This window comes from Primulina tabacum, chromosome 7 (assembly GCF_025594145.1).
Source record: "Primulina tabacum isolate GXHZ01 chromosome 7, ASM2559414v2, whole genome shotgun sequence".
Lineage (NCBI taxonomy): Eukaryota > Viridiplantae > Streptophyta > Magnoliopsida > Lamiales > Gesneriaceae > Primulina > Primulina tabacum.
In genome coordinates this window covers 25,868,784-25,890,672 of record NC_134556.1, presented here as the reverse complement: position 1 = coordinate 25,890,672, position 21,889 = coordinate 25,868,784, and the positions used below count along the sequence as shown (strand labels likewise).

The window sequence follows — 21,889 nt, the reverse complement described above, 5'->3', positions numbered from 1 at the left end:
AACATTTAAATAGTACCAAGAAATTAATATTATGATATTAATATATAAAAATCAAGGCATCCACTTTAAATGGTTGGTAAAACAAAAAAAACATTTAAATGGTACCAATAAATTAATATTATGATAAATTTATATATAATAAATCAAGGACATCCACTTTAAATGGTTGGTAAAACAAAACTAACATTTAAATGGTTCCAAGAAATTAATAATATGATATATTCATATATAATAAATCAAGGCATCCACTTTAAATGGTTGGTAATACCAAACTACCATTTAAATGGTTCCAAGAATTTAGTGTAACATATAGCAACAATAAATCAAAACTCCCACTTATAAGTAGGGTATAATAATACTTAAAGAAATAAATACAATATAAATAATAAATAATGATTAAATAATATAAAACATAGATTCTTACCTTTTAATAACCTTATTATCATGCCAAGAGTTTCACCTTTTCATCTCAAATTTGGGAAGTTAGCTACTCATTATTCAAAGTGTAAAACTTTGAATATGAATTAACCATGCTAATTACATTTAAATGAAGAAATAAAGGAAAAACAAAGAGAGAAATATTATAAACGCAAAGGTTTGTTCATAAAATGAGGGATATATCAATACATTACAATGCACCCCTATTTATAGCCAAATTTGGGGAGACAATCACAAATAAAATATTATTTTTTTACACAAAAATCTTCATTGGTGTTCCAAGAAATTATATTTTAATACACATCCCTTTTGAAAATTTTCTCATCCGAATTTTATTCTCCATATAAAACAAAACATGTAGATATCTAAGTTGTTTGAATTCTGGCATTTTTTTTTAACCATTTGACCAAGTAATTTGATAGATATGGTCAAAATGCTAGAGCATGGTAAAACTGCCACTTCTTTGGTAACTTTATTTGTTGTTTAACTTGATCCCACTTGTGAGAAGATTTTTATCTCATGCTTGCCACCAATATTGTAGATATTAACACCAACTTTCTACAGGTCCAAGAATCATCTTATAATCCCATTTGCAACGCTAAGGTTATTATTGTTTTATCGAACCTATAAAAATTAGTAAAAACTTATAATTACACAACAACTTATTTTTTATAAAATTTATTATAAAACATATAATATTTAAACATTTAATAAAATAAAAACTATAAATTTATATTATAAAACATTTAATTAATATACAATTTTTATGTTTATCACACCCCCCAACCAGGTTATTGCTAGTCCCTAGCAATTTAAGCGTTAATAGCAACACAAAACATATTGACTAATTTAAATAGGAAATGTAATCGGAACTATCCAAGTGTTTAAATTAAATTTTAAAAATTTCAAAGTTATATCAAGAGCATTATAATTATAATTTATGAAATAATCAGAACTGATCAATTCAAAGCTTATTTTCAGATAGTTAAATGTGCATGGCCTTCAGAAAGTCCTAGTAAGAGTCTCAACTCCATATCCTCGCAGGTTAATAAATGTTTCAATTTATGGGAACGATTTCTCTCATGGAGTTGGAGTACAGATAAATGCTCAGAAAATGGTTTACAGAATGCAGACAGACAAACGAGCCAAACTAATCAAAAGATAGGAAATCCATTGATTCAAAATCTAGTTGTTCTTATAATATATTTTTTTCCTGATGTTTTTTTTAACTCATAGAATCAGACTAAGTTTATGCTTCTTGACCACATATTTATTTATTTTGTAAAATAAATTTCTCTCTTTTTTTTCTTTTTTTTTTAATTTTTATGAGAGATAATTGGGTCGTAGCATATAACTTAAAAATTACATAGATCTTCAACATCTTTCTATTTTTTTTTCAGGAAATATCATTTTTTTTTTCAAAATAAGAACTCAAGATCTAAACAATAAATAGCCTCTCTGATGATCAATAAAGGCTCGCAAGCTGTTTTCTCAATACTCTCCACTCACTCACAAAATATGTGTGAGTTTAAAAATTTTAGGCATTCTTCTCAGGTATATCTTGGACCATATACTTTAATAACTGATTTTATCACAATGGTTAATCATTCAAAAAGATTTCATAAATCATATTTTAATAGTGATCAGAATATTAAAATTGACTTTTTTTCAAATAAAAATTTAAACATCCTTAGATAGATTAATACATTTTCTAATTTAAACCTTTCAAACATGTAATGTGATGATATTTTTGCAAAAATTACTAAGATACAAACAATAAACACAGTTTTATTTTAAAATAACATTTTTAACTTTTTTATTTTGAAAGTTTTTTTTCTTTAAACAATTTGTTCTCCCCCAAATCAGAATATGACATTGTCCCTCATGTCAAAATAACTATTAATAAAGAGTACATAATGAAAGAGATATCACCTGTAATTTTATTGAAGATAACAAACTGAAACAAATGCAAACCAATCCAAGACTTTTGAATCAATGCTCCAACTTTCTTTTCTTACTGCTTAATTGCGACCAATTGATCTTTGTTATCATCGGATCAGCCTTATAAAAAAAAGCTTCTAAATCATCAATTAATTGGTCAGTAGTCGAAGCAGAGATGAGCATCCTTCGTGAATTTTCTGAAATGAAATTCTGTTACACAGCTTTACCATGAAATGTCAACAAACTGTCATAATAATTATTGATATTCAACAAGCCCACAAGTTTATTATGGATATTAAGTTGTGCCCAATATACAGTGTGAAAGATTTTTTCTAATGTACCAAAACCACCTGGTAGTGCGATAAAAGCATCAGAATTTTCAATCATGTTCGTGATTCTTTCATACATAGAAGAAACTTTTAATTCCTCCCCAATCGTAACACATGTAATATTTCCTTCATCTAAAGCTTTAGGAATAATACTCAAAACCTGAGTACCTCAAAGATGAGCAGATGTCGAAACAGATCTCATTAACCCAATATTATCTCCCCCATATACCAAGTGATTTTTTTTCTCAGCCAATATATTTCCAAGATTATTCACTGCTTCTACAAACAGTTCATTTTTTCCAGAACTCGACCCACAAAATACACAAATATTTTTCAATATTTGTGCAGAGAATCCAGCCATGTTTTTACTTTCTTTTTGGTCTGCGAAAATTGAGAGTAAGATGAGAGATTTTATGGGGGTAATATGTTATCATGACAAAACTATGGGTTACAGCTGTAAGCATAATAAACAGTAAAAACAATAATGACACACATGCATATAAACAGTAGTGTGATTGTGGCTCACAATTTTCCTCTGGTTTTACGTCCAGAAACGGCTTCAACGCCTTCTATGAGTCGAGGATATGCTTCCCATCCAATTTTCTTATAATTTGGAAAACAGGGTCTTTTTTAGTCAGATTCTTAAGACTATGACGCTCGTCTTTGAATTATTTCCATAAACGGAGAAGTTCAATATGCACGTGTCCACTAGAATGCGTCTCAAGAGTCAATAAGATGTTATCTAAAGACTATTTACTCAGTCCATTCTTAATGAAACCAATTTTATCTTCTCTGTTATTGGAAACATATCCAAAGATCTGCATCGTTTGTCACAAGTCCATCTTGCACACTTATGACAAACCCCTAACCTTTTGGCCTTTCGTTTTTTCGTATAAGTGCTTTTTCCTAATCCAGGCAAATACCGAATGAGCAATGATTGTGGGACTTCTCCTCCTAATCGGACCTTAGCTTCTATTACAAGACGAATATCTTCTGGAATTCCTTTTTGCATTAGCAATCTCAATCTTTTGCATCTACCTACATAAGTTTTTCTTAGAACATTTTCAGAAACAGAAGGAAAATATTTACAAATTTTCGAGAGAATTTCATCCATTTTGAAAAGAAAAGAAATGATTTATTTTTTTTAAATATTTTGTATCAGCAATTGTGGGAAACTGATTTAACAGACTATGAGAGTCACAGGAATACCGTTATCCGCCATTTAACCGGGAAAATAAAAAGATTAAGGAAACCTGAAATAAAAACATACAAAATTAAATGCAACATAAAAATTTAAGGATCGGAAAGGGAAATAAACTCTTCTTGAAAGATTTCATTTTCTAAAAATGGTTTAAGCCTTTGTCCATTTACTTTAAAAACATCGCCATTTTTAGGATTTTCAATATCCATAGCTCCATAAGGATACACCTGCTTTACAACATATGGGCATGTCCATCTTGTTGGTAATTTTCCTGGGAATATGTGAAGTCGAGAATTATAAAGCAAAACTTTTTTACCAATCTCAAAAGATTTTCTAAGAATTTTTTTATCATGAAATGATTTGATATTTTCTTTATAAATCCTTGAATTCTCATACGCAACATTTGTAAGTTCATCAAGTTCATTAAGTTGCAATTTGCCCAATTTTTTGCAATCATCCATGCTTGAATTAAAAGTTTTGATCGTCCAATAAGCTTTATGTTCCAATTCCACATGCAAATGACAATGTTTTCTGTAAACCAACCTATAGGGAGACATATTCAATGATGTTTTAAAAGCTGTTCGATATGCCCAAAATGCATCATTAAGTCGCAGAGACCAATCTTTTCTATTTGAGTTAACAGTTTTTTTCAAAATTTTCTTTATCTCCCTATTAGCTAATTCAATTTGTCTATTTGTTTGAGGATGATAAGGAATAGTTACTTTGTGAGTAATACCATATTTTTTCATTAATGAAGCAAATGGTTTATTAACAAAGTGAGTTCCCCCATCACTTATCATGGCTCGAGGAATTCTAAATCTACTAAAAATATTTTCTTTCAAAAATTTAATGACGTTTTTATGATCATTTGTTCAACATGGAATTGCCTCTATCTATTTGGAAACATAATCAACTGAAACTAAAATATACAAGTATCCAAACGACGGTGGAAAAGGTCCAATAAAATCAATTCTCCAACAGTCAAAGATTTCCATTTCAATGATAGGATTCAAAGGCATCATGTTTCTTTTTGAAATCGCACCCAATTTTTGAAAGTTTTCACAGATCTTGCAGATTTCGTGGGTGTCTTTAAACAAAGTGGGCCAATAAAATCCACACTGCAAGATTTTTGCAGCCGTTTCTTTGAAGAAAAATGTCCTCCGCATGCTTTTGAATGACAAAATTTAATGACACTACTTACCTCTTTTTTGGGTATGCAACGTCGAAAAATTTGATCTGGACAATACTTGAACAGATACGGATCATCCCAATAAAAGTTTTTTACCTCATTCAAAAATTTTCTTTTATCTTGGGAACTCCATTGCAGTGGCATTTTTCCTGTCACAAGAAAATTTACTATGTTAGCAAACCAAGGTATAGTAGTAACTGAAAATAGATGTTCATCAGGAAAATTATCGTTAATTTGGGTCATTTCACAAGATGATCATGTTACTAGTCTCGATAAATGATCGACTACGACATTCTCGGTTCCTTTTTTATCTTTGATCACAATGTCAAATTCTTGGAGCAACAAAATCCATCGTATCAGTCGTGGCTTGGCATCCTGTTTGGTCAACAAAATCTAATAGCAGAATGATCAGTAAACACAATAGTCGTTGATCCAATCAAATAAGAACGAAATTTATCTAATGCAAATATTACAGCAAGTAGTTTTTTTTCAGTTGTGGAGTAATTCATTTGAGCATTGTTTAAAGTTCTACTTGCATAATATATCACGTAAGGCTTACCGTTTCTTCTTTGACCCAGTACTGCACCGACTGCATAATCACTCGCGTCGCACATGATTTCAAATGGTAAAGACCAATCAGGAGGTTGCAAGACAGTAGCAGATGTTAAATGTCGAACGATTTTATCAAAAGCATTTTGACATTCTTGACTCCACTCAAATGCAGTGTCTTTTGTTAAGAGGTTACAAATGCGTTTAGAGATTGAACTAAAGTCCTTTATATACCTTCTATAAAATCCAGCATGTCCCAAAAATGAGCGAATTTTTTAATGGTTTTTGGAGGGGGTAAATTGGCAATGACATCAACTTTGCTTTATCAACTTCAATTCCATGAGATGACACGACATGTCCCAAAACAATCCCAGAAGTAATCATGTAATGACATTTCTTCCAATTTAAAATAAGAACTTTTTCCTCGCATCTTTTTAAAACTTTTTTCAAATTTTCAAGACAATTATCAAATGTATTCCCAAAAATAGTTAAATCATCCATAAAAAATCTCCAAAAAATTTTCAACCATGTCGCTAAAAATGCTTAGCATACATCTTTGAAATGTAGTTGGGGTATTGCATAATCCAAATGGCATCCTTCTAAATGCAAATGTCCCAAAAGGACATGTGAATGTAGTTTTATCTTGATCTTCTAGTGCAATGGGAATTTGATAATAGCCTGAATATCCATCAAGAAAACAGTAGTATGGATGACCTGCTACTCTTTCTAAAATTTGATCCAAAAATGATAATGTTAAATGATCTTTTCTAGTGGCGTCATTTAATTTTCTATAATCAATACACATCCGCCAACTAGATGGGACTCGACTTGTTAATAATTCACCTTTTTCATTTATTATCACTGTGATGCCAGATTTTTGTGGAACTACTTGTGTTGGGTTTACCCACTTACTATCAGAAATAGGGTATATAATCCCAACATCAAGTAGTTTGAGAACTTCAGTTTTTACAACATCTTTCATGTGTGTATTTAATCTCCTTTGAAGTTGTTGAGATGTTTTTGCATTTTCTTCTAAGTGAATTTTGTGAGTGCAAATTAGTGGATTAATTCCCTTGAGATCTTTTAGTGTCCAACCAACTGCATTTTTATGTCTTTTAAACATATCAACTAATTTACCTTCTTGATCACTTGCTAGTTTGGAAGAAATTACCACCGGATATGTTTCATCTTCTCCAAGAAATGCATACTTCAATTCTTCTGGCAAGGGTTTTAACTCCAATATGGGTGGTTCATCGTTGTTCTCATATTTTGACTCAAATTCTTTCTCTGATCCTGGTAACGAGTGATACCTGATAAAATCATCAAGATCAATTTCAATATTTTCTTTAACAATTTCAATTGAAAAAATATCTAATTGATCACGAGTACTCCCTTCTTGAATGTTTTTTTCCACAAGAGTTTCAATAAGATTTTCATCTTCACTTTCATCTCCTTTGTCATGTGGTTTCTTACAAAGATTAAAAACATTAAGCTCCAAGGTCATGTTACTAAATGACAACTTCATTATTCCATTCCTGCAATTTATAAGAGCATTAGAAGTTGCTAAAAATGGACGACCCAGAATTACAGGAATTGCATTACAAGCTTCGATAGGTTGTGTATCTAAAACTATGAAATCGACAGGATATACAAAGTTATCAACATGGACCAACACGTCTTCTACCATACCTCTTTGCACTTTAACAGATCTATCGGCAAGTAAAAGTGTTACCGAAGTAGATTTTAACTCACCTAGATTGAGTTCTTGATAAACTGAATATCGAAGTAAATTCACACTAGCTCCAAGATCAAGCAAGGCTTTCTTAATCTTTCGTTCTCCAATAATACATGAAATAGTAGGACAATCAGGGTCTTTGTATTTCAAAGTATTATTTTTTTGAATGATTGCACTTACTTGTTCGGCTAAAAATTCCTTCTTTTTCACATTCAATTTTCTTTTCATAGTGCACAAGTCTTTAAAAAATTTGGCATATGATGGTACCTGTTTTATTGCATCTAATAAAGGAATATTAATTTTTACTTGTTTAAAAATATCATATATATCAGAATTCAAATTTGATTTTTTTGTATTTTTCAATGCATGAGGAAATGATGGTGACACTGTCTGTTGAAACTCCTCTCCGCAAGTTATGGGTTCCACTTCCTTACCCTTTGGAGTTGATTTATCATCATCTTCACAAGGTTCAAGAATGGATTTTTCCACAACCTTACCACTTCGAAGGGTAATAACAGATTTTATTTGATCCATCGGTTGAGTTCCAGAAGTTCCAGTTTGTGAATGATGATCCTTGGGATTAGGCTGTGGTTGTAAAGGAAATTTATCTTTTTCATTAACATTAAGTGCAGATGCAAATTTAGCAAGAGTATCTTTCAAATCTGTCATGGTTTGAGCAATTTGAGTATTGATAGACTCTTGCTTTGAAATGAAAGAATTCAATATATCTTCCAAGTTCCTTTTAGGTGGAGGAACATAAGGTGCATAATTTTGAAAATTTTGTTGATTTTGAAAATGTGGTTGTGAAAATTGTGCAGCATTATCATTCCTCCAACTAAAATTTGGATGATTTCGCCAACCTGGATTGTAATTTTGAGAAAATGGTTTAAAATTTGGCCTTATGAAATTGTTCAAAACATTGGCTTGTTCATGGAGACATTCTTTAAAAGAGGGCAAAGTGGGACAATCTTTTGTAAAATGATCACTTGTATCACAGATGTGACACGCAATTTCTTGAACATATTTTAATTGTCCATTCTTTTTCAATTCAAGTGCCTCAACTTTTCTTGCCAAAGAGTTAAATCTAGCTTCGAGATCATGTTCATTTTCGAGGGTGTACATACCTCCACCAGATGTGGGAGATTGAATCTTGTTTGATGGTTCGATTGTACCTATAGTGTCCCAATTTTGAGCATTTTCAGCTAATGAATCGAGATACTCAATTGCCTCGTTTGGATCTTTATCTTCAAAAGTTTCATTACACATAAATTCAAACATTTGCCAATCTTTAGGTATTAAACCTTCATAAAATTGAGAAACAACTCTCCAAATTTCAAAACCATGATGTGGACAAAGATTAAGCAATTCTTTGTAACTATCCCAACACTGATAAAAAGTTTCTCCTTGTTTTTGAGTGAAAGTGATGATTTGTCTTTTGAAAGAATTTGTTCTATGAGATAGAAAAAACTTTTTCAAAAATTGTTGTTGCAATTCATCCCAAGTTCGAATAGATCCCGATCAAAGATTTTATTGCCAAGTTTTAGCTTTATCTTTTAAAGAAAAAGAAAAAAGCTTAAGTCGAATGGTGTTCATGCTACAATTTAGATCATTATATGTGTTGCACACTTCTTCAAACTCTCGTAAATGCATGTATGGATTTTCAGAATCTAAGGCATGAAATTTGGGTAAAAGTTGGATAATACCAGGCTTAAAATTGAAATGAGATGCATCAGGGGGAAAACTAGACATGAAGGTGCACTAGTACGTGTAGGATTCATGTGATCTCTAAGTCTTCTTCGTCTATCATGATCATGTTGAGATTGAATTTAATCTTCATTTTCTTGGATGTGTTCTTCCGCCATGTTTTGTAAAAATAAAGGGTTATTTCGAATGAGTCGATCACTAAGTGTACGTGACCAAATGCCAATGCAAATGCAAAAGAATAAAACACACAAAAGCAATAAAAATTCAAATAAAGAAAAAAAACTATAAACAAAATTTAATAGACTTGAAATTAAATTTTACTTCCCCGGCAACGGCGCCAAAAACATGTAGCGACTTTGATTATTACACTCCCAAGAGCAGGCTGCCCACAAGTAGTATAATTCGGTGAGTCCGAATATCGTATCCACAGGGAAGCTAAGGTAATTACAAGTCCACTACAATGTCTTTTTTTTCTTTTAATGGTTTGAATCGTTAATTAGTAATTTTTAATTGTTCGAATTTTAATTTAAGTTGTTGAGATTAAAGGATCCATTCTTGATATTTTAATAAAGTTAACATTAATGAACATAATTGAAATCCACTTAATAAAATTGTTCCAATATGTATTAAATAATCATATTTATATTATGTTATATATTATTATCTTATAAGTATATAATATATACCAAAACTTGTAAATGTTGTTAAGTATATATTGGGCTATATATATTTGTAAACACTAAATCAAGGTTCCCACTTTAAATTGTTGGTAAAAACCATACAAACATTTAAATGGTACCAAGAAATTAATATTATGATATTAATATATAATAAATCAAGGCATCCACTTTAAATAGTTGGTAAAACCAAACAAACATTTAAATAGTACTAAGAAATTAATATTATGATATATTCATATATAATAAATCAAGACATCCACTTTAAATGGTTGGTAAAACAAAACTAACATTTAAATGGTTCCAAGAAATTAATAATATGATATATTCATATATAATAAATCAGGCATCCACTTTAAATGGTTGGTAATACAAAACTAACATTTAAATGGTTTCAAGAATTTAGTGTAACATATAGCAACAATAAATCAAAACTCCCACTTATAAGTAGGGTATAATAATACTTAAAGAAATAAATATAACATAAACAATAAATAGTGATTAAATAATAAAAAACATTGATTCTTACCTTTTAATAACCTTATTATCATGCCAAGAGTTTCACCTTTTCATCTCAACTTTGGAAAGTTAGCTACTCATTATTAAAATTGTAAAACTTTGAATATGAATTTAACATGCTAATTATATTTAAATGAAGAAATAAAGAAAAACAAAGAGAGAAATATTATGAACTCAAAGGTTTGTTCATAAAATGAGGGATATCTCAATACATTTCAATGTACCCCTATTTATAGCCAAATTTGGGGAGACAACCACAAATAAAATATTATTTTTTTACACAAAAGTCTTCATTAATGTTCCAAGAAATTATATTTTAATACACATCACTTTTGAAAATCTTCCCATCCGAATTTTCTTCTCCACATAAAACAAAACATGTAGACATCTGAGTTGTTTGAATTGTGGTAATTTTTTTTAATCCATTTGACCAAGTAATTTGAGAGATATGGTCAAAATGCTAGAGCATGATAAAACTGCCACTTCTTTTGTAACTTTATTTGTTGCTTAATTTGATCCTACTTGTGAGAAGATTTTTATCTCATTCTTGCCACCAATATTGTAGATATTAACATCAACTTTCTACAGGTCCAAGAATCATCTTAATCCCATTGGCAACGCCAAGGTTATTCTTGTTTTATCGAACCTGTAAAAAATAGTAAAAACTAATAATTACACAACAACTTATTTTTTATACAATTTATTATAAAACATATAATATTTAAACATTTAACAAAACAAAAACTTTAAATTTATATTTGAAAACATTTAATTAATATACAATTTTTAAGTTTATCAATGCAGCATGACTGAGTCATCACGTATGCCTCCAGACAGTTAAAGGTGCTTGAAAAGAATTATCCGACTCATAATATGGACTTAGCTGTCGTGGTTTTTTCCTTGAAGATATGTAGACACTAATTGTATGATGAGAAGGGCCAGTTATTTATTGATCACAAGAGTATCAAATATTACTTTACTCAGAAAGAATTGAACATGCGATAGATACGGTGGCTAGAGTTGGTGAAAGATTATAAACGCGGCATCAGCTATCACATGGGAAAGCCCAATGTAGTCGGTGATGCCTTGAGTAGGAAAGAATGAGTTAAAACACAACTGTTGGTACAAAGACCTCTTCATCTAGAGATGCAGATATTCGATCTCGAGGTCTATTATAGGGACAGAGCTCCTAGATTATCCACATTGACAGTAGAACCCACTTTGATGGATCCTATTCGTAGTGGACAGACATCTGATGAGCACTTGCAGAAATGGCGATCTAGGGATGAATCTAAGGGCCTTAAGCTTTATACAGTAAGCGATGAGATCATAAGTTATAGAGGAAGGATTTGGGTGCCGAGAGATGATTCAATTCAAGGAGATATATTGTCAGAAACGCATACATCACCATATTCCATTCATTTAGGAGGCAACAAGATGTATAAAACTTGCTGATGCTATATTGGTGGCCAAGAATGAAATGGAATTCCAGCTACCATCGTATCTGACTGAGACCCGTGGTTTGCGTCGTCCTTTTGGAAGAGTTTGCATTCCGCAATGGGGAAAAACTGCTATTCATTACAACATTCCACTCTCAGACAGATGGTCAGTCCGATAGGGTTGTACATATTGTAGAAAAACTACTGTGAGCATGTGCGATCGATTTTCATGGGAATCAGGAATTGAAGTTACCTCTTGTAGAGTTCACGTATAACAACAGTTTCCAGTCATCTATAGGTATGGCTCCCTACGAGGAATTATATGGATAGAAGTGCAGATCGCCTATTCACTAGGATGAAGTCGGCGAGAGAACAGAGCTTGGTCCAAAGATTGTTCAGTAGACTATAGACTTAGTAGCCAAAATCGGAGACAGGATTAAGACAGCTCAGAATCTTCAGAAGAGATATGCTGACAAGAGAAGGAGGGACTTCGAATTTGCCGTAGAAGACCACGTCTTCAAAAAAATAACACCTATGAATGGTGTTATGAGATTTGGGAAAAAGGAAAGTTGATTTCAAGATTCATAGGACCATTCGAAATTCTTGAGAAGGTGGGAACACTAGTTTACTGTGTAGCACCGCCTCAGAATCTGGCATGTGTACACAATGTGTTCCACATTTCGATTCTAAGGAAGTACATGACAAATCCTTCACATGTACTAAGGTTTGAGCCATTTCAGCTATCTCCGAACCTGTCATACGAGGAGAAGCCTATTCAGATTTTAGACCGACGGGAGAGGAAACTACGGAACAAGGTTACTAAGTTGATCAAGGTCAAGTGGCTGAACCATTTTGACGAGGAAGCTACTTCGGAGACCGAAGCCAATATGAGGACCGATACCCAGAGTTTTTTGGTGAGCCTTAATTTCGAGGACAAAATTTATTTAAATAGGGGAGGAACTGTATTACCCAAAAGCTTGCACATGTAAACCCCATGCATGATTGAATTAACTTATTTATTAAGTTAATAATCTAAGTAATGCATGTTATGTTTTAAATTATTTTAAATGCATATATATTTATTTTATTTTGCAATTTAAAATGTTTTCTCGAGTTTTAGTTTTTAAGACGAATGTTCGATACCGAACCGATTAACGAGATCGCTGACGATTAAGATGTTGAAAATTTAAGTAATATTGTTATTTTTATTTTAAGCCGAGAAATTAAGTATTTTAAATTTTAAATTTTTAGCATTTTTAAGGCTAAATTTAATTTATCGAGTTAAATAAAAACGTTAAGTATTTTAATTAAGAAAATTCGAAAATAAGGGTTTTAAATATGTCCACTCGATCTAAAATTGCTAAGCCCCTATCTTCCCTACTCATGAAAGATGTTCCATTTGATATCAATTCTGACTGTTTGCAGGCATATGAGAACCTAAAGGAGCGCTTGGTGACAGTTCCTATGCGAGGTAATGTGCGACGCTAGTGATACGGCGCTTGGTACTGTTCTAGGCCAAAGGTGGAACAAGATATTTCACACTATATACTATGCGAGTAAGACTTAATTTAGATGAAGCACAATTAAATTATGCAACAACTGAAAATGAATTACTTGCAGTAGTATGTGCACTTGATAAATTCCATTCATACCTTGTTTTGTCAAAAGTCATTGTGTTTACTAACCACTCCGCACTTAAATATTTGCTTGCTAAGAAAGAGGCCAAACCACGATTGCATATGTGGATTTTACTTTTCCATTGTTTGATCCCGAAATAAAGAAAAAAAGTGTAGAGAATGTAGTAGCTGATCATTTTTCTAGGCCTGAGCATGTTAGCAAAAATTGTGAAAATGATGAGATAGATAATTGGTTTACAGATGAACAGCTATTAAAGGTGAAAAATTGTCTATGGTTTGCGGATTTTGCTAATTTTCTTGTTATAGGCTCACCACCCCCCCCCCCCCCACCCCCACACCAAATTTAATATTTCACCAAAGAAAAAAAATTCTTTTCGGACGTGAAATATTATTTTGGGAAGGAACCCTTCCTTTTCAAAATATGTGCAGATGACATGATAAGGAGATGTATAACGGAGGAAGAGATGAGATTAATTCTTAGCCACTGTCATGACCGCGAGGTAGGTGGTCATTTTGGACCAGCACGAACGACATCTAAGGTACTTCAATGTGGCTTTTATTTGCCAACTCTATTTAAAGATGCACGTTCACTTTTCCTCTCTTGTGATAGATGCCAGCACACAGGTTACATTTCAAATCTCCATGAGATGCCTTTAGATAATATTATCGAGTGCGAAGTCTTTGATGTTTGGAGGATAGATTTCATGGGACCGTTTCCAACTTATTTTACTGAAAAAATACATTTCGGTTGCGGTTGACTATGTTTCCAAATGGGTTGAGGCGGAATCATATGCCACGATTGATGTTCATGTGGTGCTGAAATTTTTAAAGAAACATTTTCAACGGATTTGGAACACCACGAGCAATCATTAGTGATGGTGGCACCCATTTTTGCAATAAAATTTTTGAAAAACATTTGGACAAATATGGGGTCACTAATAAAATCTCCACTCCCTATCACCCCCAAACAAGTGGTCAATTTGAGTTGTCGAATCGCGAGATCAAGAGGATTCTTGAGAAGGTTGTAGGGATAAATTGAAAGGACTTGTCTTTGAGGTTAGATGACGCGCTTTGGGCGTATAGGACTACTTTTAAGACACCTATAGGCACGACACCGTATAGGCTACTTTTTGGAAAAGCGTGTCATTTACTAATTGAGTTAGAACATAGAGTTTATTGGGCAACAAAAGCACTGAATCTTGATTTTTCTTTTACATGTGAACACAAGTTGTTGTAGTTGGACCAATTGGAAGAATTCAAGGGTCAAGCCTATGACCTGGAGTTGACCTACATGGAGCGTACAAAGCAAGCACACGACAAGCGCATTACACCGAGGGAATTCAAAAAAGGTTAAGCGGTGCTACTGTACAACTCCAGGTTGCGCTTATTTCCTGGCAAGCTCAAGTCAAAGTGGACGGGCCCTTACATGATCACCAAGGTGCTCCCCTTGGGAGCCATAACTTTGAGATATGGAAAAAATGAGCCGTTCACAATCAATGCTCAACGATTGAAGCACTATTTGGGTGGCACAGTAAAGCCACAAATTGGAAGTCCCTCGATTCCAAAATAATCGGCGCAGAGAGTAACCTATAGTCTAGCTCTCGACTATAAATCGAGAACTAATTTATTTCCACTCCGACTCGTTTTTCTTTTTTACTTTTATTTAGTTTAGTATTTAAACTAGATGTTGGCTGTTTTTATTTTGTTTGTTAAAATAAATAAATAATTTTTTTAAGAAGTCAGAAGTAGAGGAGCTCGCGCAGGGCGGTACTTTTCAACCGCCCCAACGCACCTCACTGGCACTACGGGGATAGAGAGCTTAGCACTAGGGAAATATCATTTGACCGCCCCAGTGCGCCATATGATTTTTCGACAGAGGACATCGCGCTAAGGCAGGTATATTTTGACAGCCTAGCGCGCCGCGTTATAAAGTCTCCCCTTATCTTTTTTCTCTCACTCAGCGCACACAACCAAACCCTCCCTTTGATTTTTCTGCACAAATTCGTCCCCATAATCCATATCTCCCTCTCGATTTTCAAGTACTCGATTTTCTACGTTCCCACGTCATTCAAGCACGCCGGTGACTCCGCTCCCCTTTCAGAATTTGCAAAGCACTTGTCGTGGTTAGCTCATCTCGCCTAGCTTCGCATTCAACCATAGCTCCCAAGAAATCTAAGGTAACACATGCCTCTTCATCCTCTTCGTCCGATAATAGAGGTAAATTTGTGAATGTGGAAGCCTAAAATCGGTATGAACACGCCAAAGTTCATAGGCGCCCCATTCCGGAGTGAGGTTTGTTTTCTCCGTTAGATCGTTACATATTTTGCAAGATATTGAGGAACGAGGATATGAGTCCTTTTGTGTTACACCAAAGGCTGTGGTGATTCCAATTGTGCGTGACCAACGCTGCCGATTGGACTGATGGAAAGGCTATAGTTTGGGGTAAGTTAATCTATTTTGACTCTGCCACCCTGAATGAATTGTTGGGTACCCCTATGTTTGTTGAATCTGCTTTAGAGGAGTTAATAGCCAACCTGGATTTTGAGTTAATTATGCAAACAATCTGCTAACCGGGGTGTTGGAAACTAAATTCCGGCGTTTGACAAAATATGAACCAACTGATACGCGCAATTATATTCAGCAACTGGACTTAACAACTGAAATCAGCTGATCTAATAAAGAAAACTGATCAGTTTGAAACCGATCAGTTGATACATTCAGCCGTATGCTTTTAAGCTAAGCATCCTTCAACTGAACATGTCTCGGGAAAGTACATTCAACCGACAAAGAGACATAGAAGACTGCAACTGAATATGAAACGCCGCACTTCAATCAATACAGCTTAGAACAACGCATTTCAGCTAAAGCAGTTAAGACGCCGCATTACAATAAATGAAGCAAACAATGCCCAAGAAATAATGAAGTGGCAATCAACGGATACAAAGATTCAAATATATCTCAAGTTAGCGTTGGAAGGGAAGCTTATAAATATGACAGAAGAACAGCTAAAGAAAAAAGAAGATAACTCTATTAAAAGCTTGCTGTTACTCTGCCAAAATCTTAGCTCACTCTTACTTGATTTATTCGTAGCAGTCAAGGCTACAATTTGAGCTCACTAGCACTTTGTAATAATCGTTAAATTAGATAGTGCTAAGATCAGTTACGCACTGAGAACATTTGTAATACTAAGAGTTTCAGGTTTTGGCAGTGATAAGTCCAAACTGAAGTGGGTCAGTACAAATCTTGTATTCGATCAAAGTCTTTTAGTGGAAATCCTATCCTTGAGATAGAAGGGGTGACGTAGGAGTAATTGAAATCTCCGAACATCCAGAAACAATCCTTGTGTATTTTATTTTAGTTTTGTATTCTATCTTTCAGTCAGTTACTTTCCGCAACTAATTTAGTTTAACTGATTGTCATTGACCAGCAACATTGCGAGAATCAGTTTGTCACCAAACTGAACTCAACATTCGAAAAGATCAGTTTTAATTGTGAGTGTTTATTCAACCCCCCCTTCTAAACACTCTTGATACGTTAATCGATCCTATCAAGTGGTATCAGAGCGGTTGAATCTTGTTCTTGAATACTTTTGATCTATAAACTTGCTAGCATGACTTCATTCAACAAAATTCCTATGTTCTCCAAAAAAGAATTTGATGATTGGAAAATTAGAATGCAGGCTCATTTAGCTGCACAAGATGATGACATGTGGTATGTCATAACCGATGGACCCATGAAGATTCTAAAAACAAATACAGCAGTTGCCATAACAGAAGGGGCACCACAAAGAATAGAAAAGCCCAGAGATGAATGGACAACTGAAGATAAAAGAAAAGCAGATCTTGATAATGTGGCTAAAGACATTCTGTACAAAACGCTGGACAAAATAACCTTCAGCAAACTAAAGATGTGTAAGACAACCAAAGAAATTTGGGAAAAGCTGATCCAGCTGTGGGAAGGAAATGATCAAACCAAAGAAAATAAACTTTCTGTTTCTGTTCAAAAGTTTGATAACATCAAAATGAAAGCAGGAGAATCAATGCACGAGTATGATGAAAGAGTAAGCAGTATCATCAATGAGTTAAATGCACTTGGAAAAGTGTATACCAACAAAGAGATTGCACTGAAGGTAATGAGAGGTCTTCCCAAGAAATGGGATGTCAAGACCATGGCAATGAGGGAGTCCAAAGATCTGAACCAGATTGAACTTCATGATCTGTTTGCTGATTTAAAGGCTTATGAATTTGAGCTGCAGACCAGAGAGGAGAACCATCTACCCATGCAAGCCACAACTGCTCTAGCTGCTGTCAGAACAGAACCAATCAATTCAGTCGAGAAATCTGCTGATCAGTTGAGCAGTGATGCTATGTCATTGTTCATCAAAAAATTTGGAAGGTTCATGAGAAAGAATCAAGGAAACTTCCAGAAGCCATACCAAAGGAACAGCTCCAAAGATGAATCAAATGTCTGCTACAACTGTGGCAAATCAGGTCACTTTATTGCTGATTGTTCTAAACTCAAGAAGGACTGTCAAGGCTCAACTGATAAAAGAAAGAAATCATATGAACACAAAAGAAGACCCAAGGAAGATAAGAAGTCCTTCAGAAAGAAACATGAGGTACTCTTAGCTGAAGAAAACAAATCTAAATGTGTAGAAACTGACAGTGAGGAGTCAGAACCAGAAAGCTCATGCAGCTCTAGTGATGATGAGGAAGTCAAGTGCTTGATGGCTAATGATGCAGAAGAAAACTCATCTAGCCAACAGGTATTTGATTTCAGCTCAACTGATTTCACACGAGAAGAACTCATTCTAACACTACATGACATGGTAAATGAGTATCAAAAGCTTGCATCATCATTTGAAAAAATCAAAGCAAAGCAAACTGATCCCACAGACAATAAAACCAAAACTGATGAATCAGTTGATGGGTTGAGTCTAAAAAGGGAAATTGCTGAGTTAAAAGCAGAGAGAAACAAAAATCAGTCATTAATCCAGAAGTTGATTCTTGAAAACTCAAAACAGACTGAGCTCATTCAGTCTTGGAACAAGTCATCTACTGCACTGAATGAGATGTAGAATTCACAAAAATCAGTTTCTGATAAAACTGGTTTAGGGTTCAACAGTCAAGGAGAAATGTATCCAAATGATACTCAACCAAAGCTAAAAACAAACAAAGGAAAATACATTCACTTTGTCAAAACAACAGTGGTACAAGAACAAATTGAGCCCAGTAAACTGATTGAGCAACCTACTGAGAATATGAACAAGGCTAGATGATATGGGATTGGTTATAATAAAAAATTCTCAACTGATTCACAAAGTCAGTCATCAAAGAGGTTTCACAAGAACTATTCGAATAGCTATTTCAATTACTATAACTGCAAGCCATTTCAGAAGAGTTATAGACTGAACAATCAGTTGAATAAAGCTAAAACACATATTGTATCATCTGTACACTATACACTAAGCACACAAAAGCCGAGAAAAAAATACAGCTACTGGAAAGTCTGTTAGACTAATCCAAGTGTGGGTTCCTAAGGGACTAATCAGTTCAGGACCCAAATAGATATGGGTACCAAGTTATATTATGTGTGTGATTGCAGGTAACATGTACAAACAATAACTCAATATGGTATTTGGACAGTGGATGTTCGCGACATATGAAAGGAGATGCAAGTGCGTTATCTCAACTGATCAAATACAGTGGTCCAAACATCAGTTTCGGGGACAATTCCAAAGGTAGAACTGTGGGTAAGGGTAAGCTTATCCATGGTAACTTTACTTTTAAATATGTTCTATTAGTAGAAAACCTAAAGTATAACTTGATTAGCATCAGTCAGTTATGCGACAGTGGATTCTCAGTACAATTTGACAAAAACTCATGTTCAGTCAAAACTTCAACTAATGAAATCATACTAACTGGCAAACGTTGTGGAAACACATATAAAGTCAGTTGGAATGATCAAAATTATGCACCAGTTTGTTTTATTGCTTCCAAATCGTCTAAAAACTGGTTGTGGCATAAGAGACTAAATCATTTAAACTTTAAAACCATTGCCTATCTGAGTAAACATGAACTTGTAACTGATTTGCCCAAAATAGACTTCTCAAAAGAAAAACTTTGCTCAGCATGTCGGTATGGTAAACAAGTACGATCCTCTTTTAAAAACAATGGCTGTAAATCTTCATCCCGATGCTTAGAACTTTTGCACATGGATCTCTTTGGTCCTATACCAGTCATGAGCTTAGGGGGAATGAAATATACCTTGGTAGTCATAGATGATTTTTCAAGATTTACTTGGGTTATTTTTCTCAAATCTAAAGACCATAGTGCTTCGTAACTAATAAAGCTCTTCAAAAGACTTTTAAATGAAAAATCAGTTGGAATTGATCGAACCAGATCTGATCGAGGAACTGAATTCATCAATCAAACTCTTTCAAATTTCCTAGAAAATGCTGGAAATTAAGCATGAGCTCTCAGCAGCCAGAACTCCTCAGCAAAATGGTGTAGCTGAGAGAAGAAATCGGACTCTTAAAGAAGCTGCTAGAACAATGCTTGCTGATTCTGGTATTTCTCAAAGATTTTGGGCAGAGGCAGTAAACATTGCGTGTTACACTCAGAACAGATCAATGATTAATAAAAATCATATGAAAACACCATATAAGATCTGGCATGGAAGAAAAAGTATAATTACTTATTTCAAAATATTCGGCTGCAGATGTTTTATTTTTGATAATGGTAAAAATTATTTAAAAGCGTTTGATGCTAAATCTGCAGAAGGAATATTTCTTGGATACTCATCAGTTAGTATAGCTTATAGAGTATTCAACAAGAAAACCCTAAATGTTGAAGAATCTGCTCATGCTGATTTCGATGAAACTGAACTAACTGATAAGCCAACTGATCAAGTTGAGCTAGTTGATCGATTTACAGATATCAGTTTGGAAGATGATGACAAAAATGAAAGTCATGGCAATCAAAACATACTTCAAACACCTGAACCAGAAGTACTAGACCAATCAGATGTGCAGGAAGTCGTTGCTGATGATCAGTTGATAGAGCATATTGATAACATTCAAATACCAGTTGACGAAGCAGCAACTGAGACTGGAAACTGTGTTCAGTTACCAACTGAAGAAATTGCTGATACAACAAATACTGAGTACAGATGGAGAAAATCACATCCACCTGAACTGGTAATAGGAAATGCATCTGATCCAGTAAGAACTCGCAATCAAATGCTAAATTTATTTATTTATTCAACTTTTGTTTCACAACTAGAACCAAAGAAAACTGATGAAGCTCTTGCTGATCCTAACTGGGTAAATGCAATGCAAGAAGAGCTAAATCAGTTCACTTATAATAATGTCTGGAACTTAGTTCCAAGACCAATTTCAAAAACTATTATAGGTACAAAATGGGTATACAGAAATAAACTGAACTGAGGATGGTTCAGTTGGACGCAAAAAAGCAAGATTAGTGGCACAAGGATATAGGCAAGAAGAAGGAATATACTATGATGAGACGTATGCTCCAGTTGTAAGACTAGAAGCAATCAGAATTTTTCTTGCTTATGCATCACACAAGAACTTCAAGGTCTATCAGATGGATGTAAAGAGTGCATTCCTAAACGGTCAACTACAAGAGGAAGTATATGTTGAACAACCCCCAGGTTTTGTAAATCACAACTTTCCTGATCATGTCTACCATTTGAACAAAGCTCTATATGGTCTTAAACAGGCTCCAAGAGCTTGGTATGAAACTCTTTCAAAATTTATAACTGATCATGATTTTTCTGTTGGATCAGTTGATAAGACCTTGTTCAAATTTGCTAAGAATGATCACATTTTATTAGTTCAAATTTATGTTGATGATATCATATTTGGGTCAAATAATCCCAAATTATGCGAAAAGTTTCCTAAGCTAATGCATGATAAGTTTGAAATGAGCATGATGGGTGAACTAACATTCTTTCTTGGACTGCAAGTGAAGCAACTGGAGACTGGTATATTCATCAGTCAAACTAAATATACAAAGGAGATGCTGCAGAAATTTGGCATGGAATTATGTTCAGCTGCAAATACTCCCATGAGCTCATCAGTGAAATTGGACACTGATCAAGGGGGAATATTAGTTGAGGCGACATTATATCGAGGTTTAATAGGTTCATTGTTGTAGCTAACTGCCAGTCGTCCTGATATTGTATTTGATGTCTGTATGTGTGCTAGGATTTCAAGCAAATCCTAAGCAATCAAATTTCTCAGCTGCTAAAAGAATTTGGAAATATCTTAAGGGTACACAAAATGTTGGGTTATGGTATTCTAAAGTCTCTACTTTCAATTAGTTGGATATTCAGACGAAGATTATGCAGGATGTAAGCTTGATCGTAAAAGTACAAGTGGATCTTGTCAGTTTCTAGGAGACAGACTGATCTCTTGGTTCAGCAAAAAGCAGACATCCATAGCTATCTCAACAACTGAAGCAGAATAACTTGATGCTGGTAGTTGTTGTGCACAACTGATCTGGATC

The 21,889-nt window shown here is 33.9% G+C and overlaps 1 non-coding gene across 1 annotated transcript; it reads left to right on the top strand.

Moving 5' to 3' along the window:
* Positions 1-8,718: 8,718 nt before the first annotated feature.
* LOC142552454 (small nucleolar RNA R71) lies at positions 8,719-8,827 on the top strand. The gene has a single exon (XR_012821784.1). It is a non-coding gene; the product is annotated as a small nucleolar RNA R71 (small nucleolar RNA).
* The last annotated feature ends 13,062 nt before the right edge of the window (positions 8,828-21,889 follow it).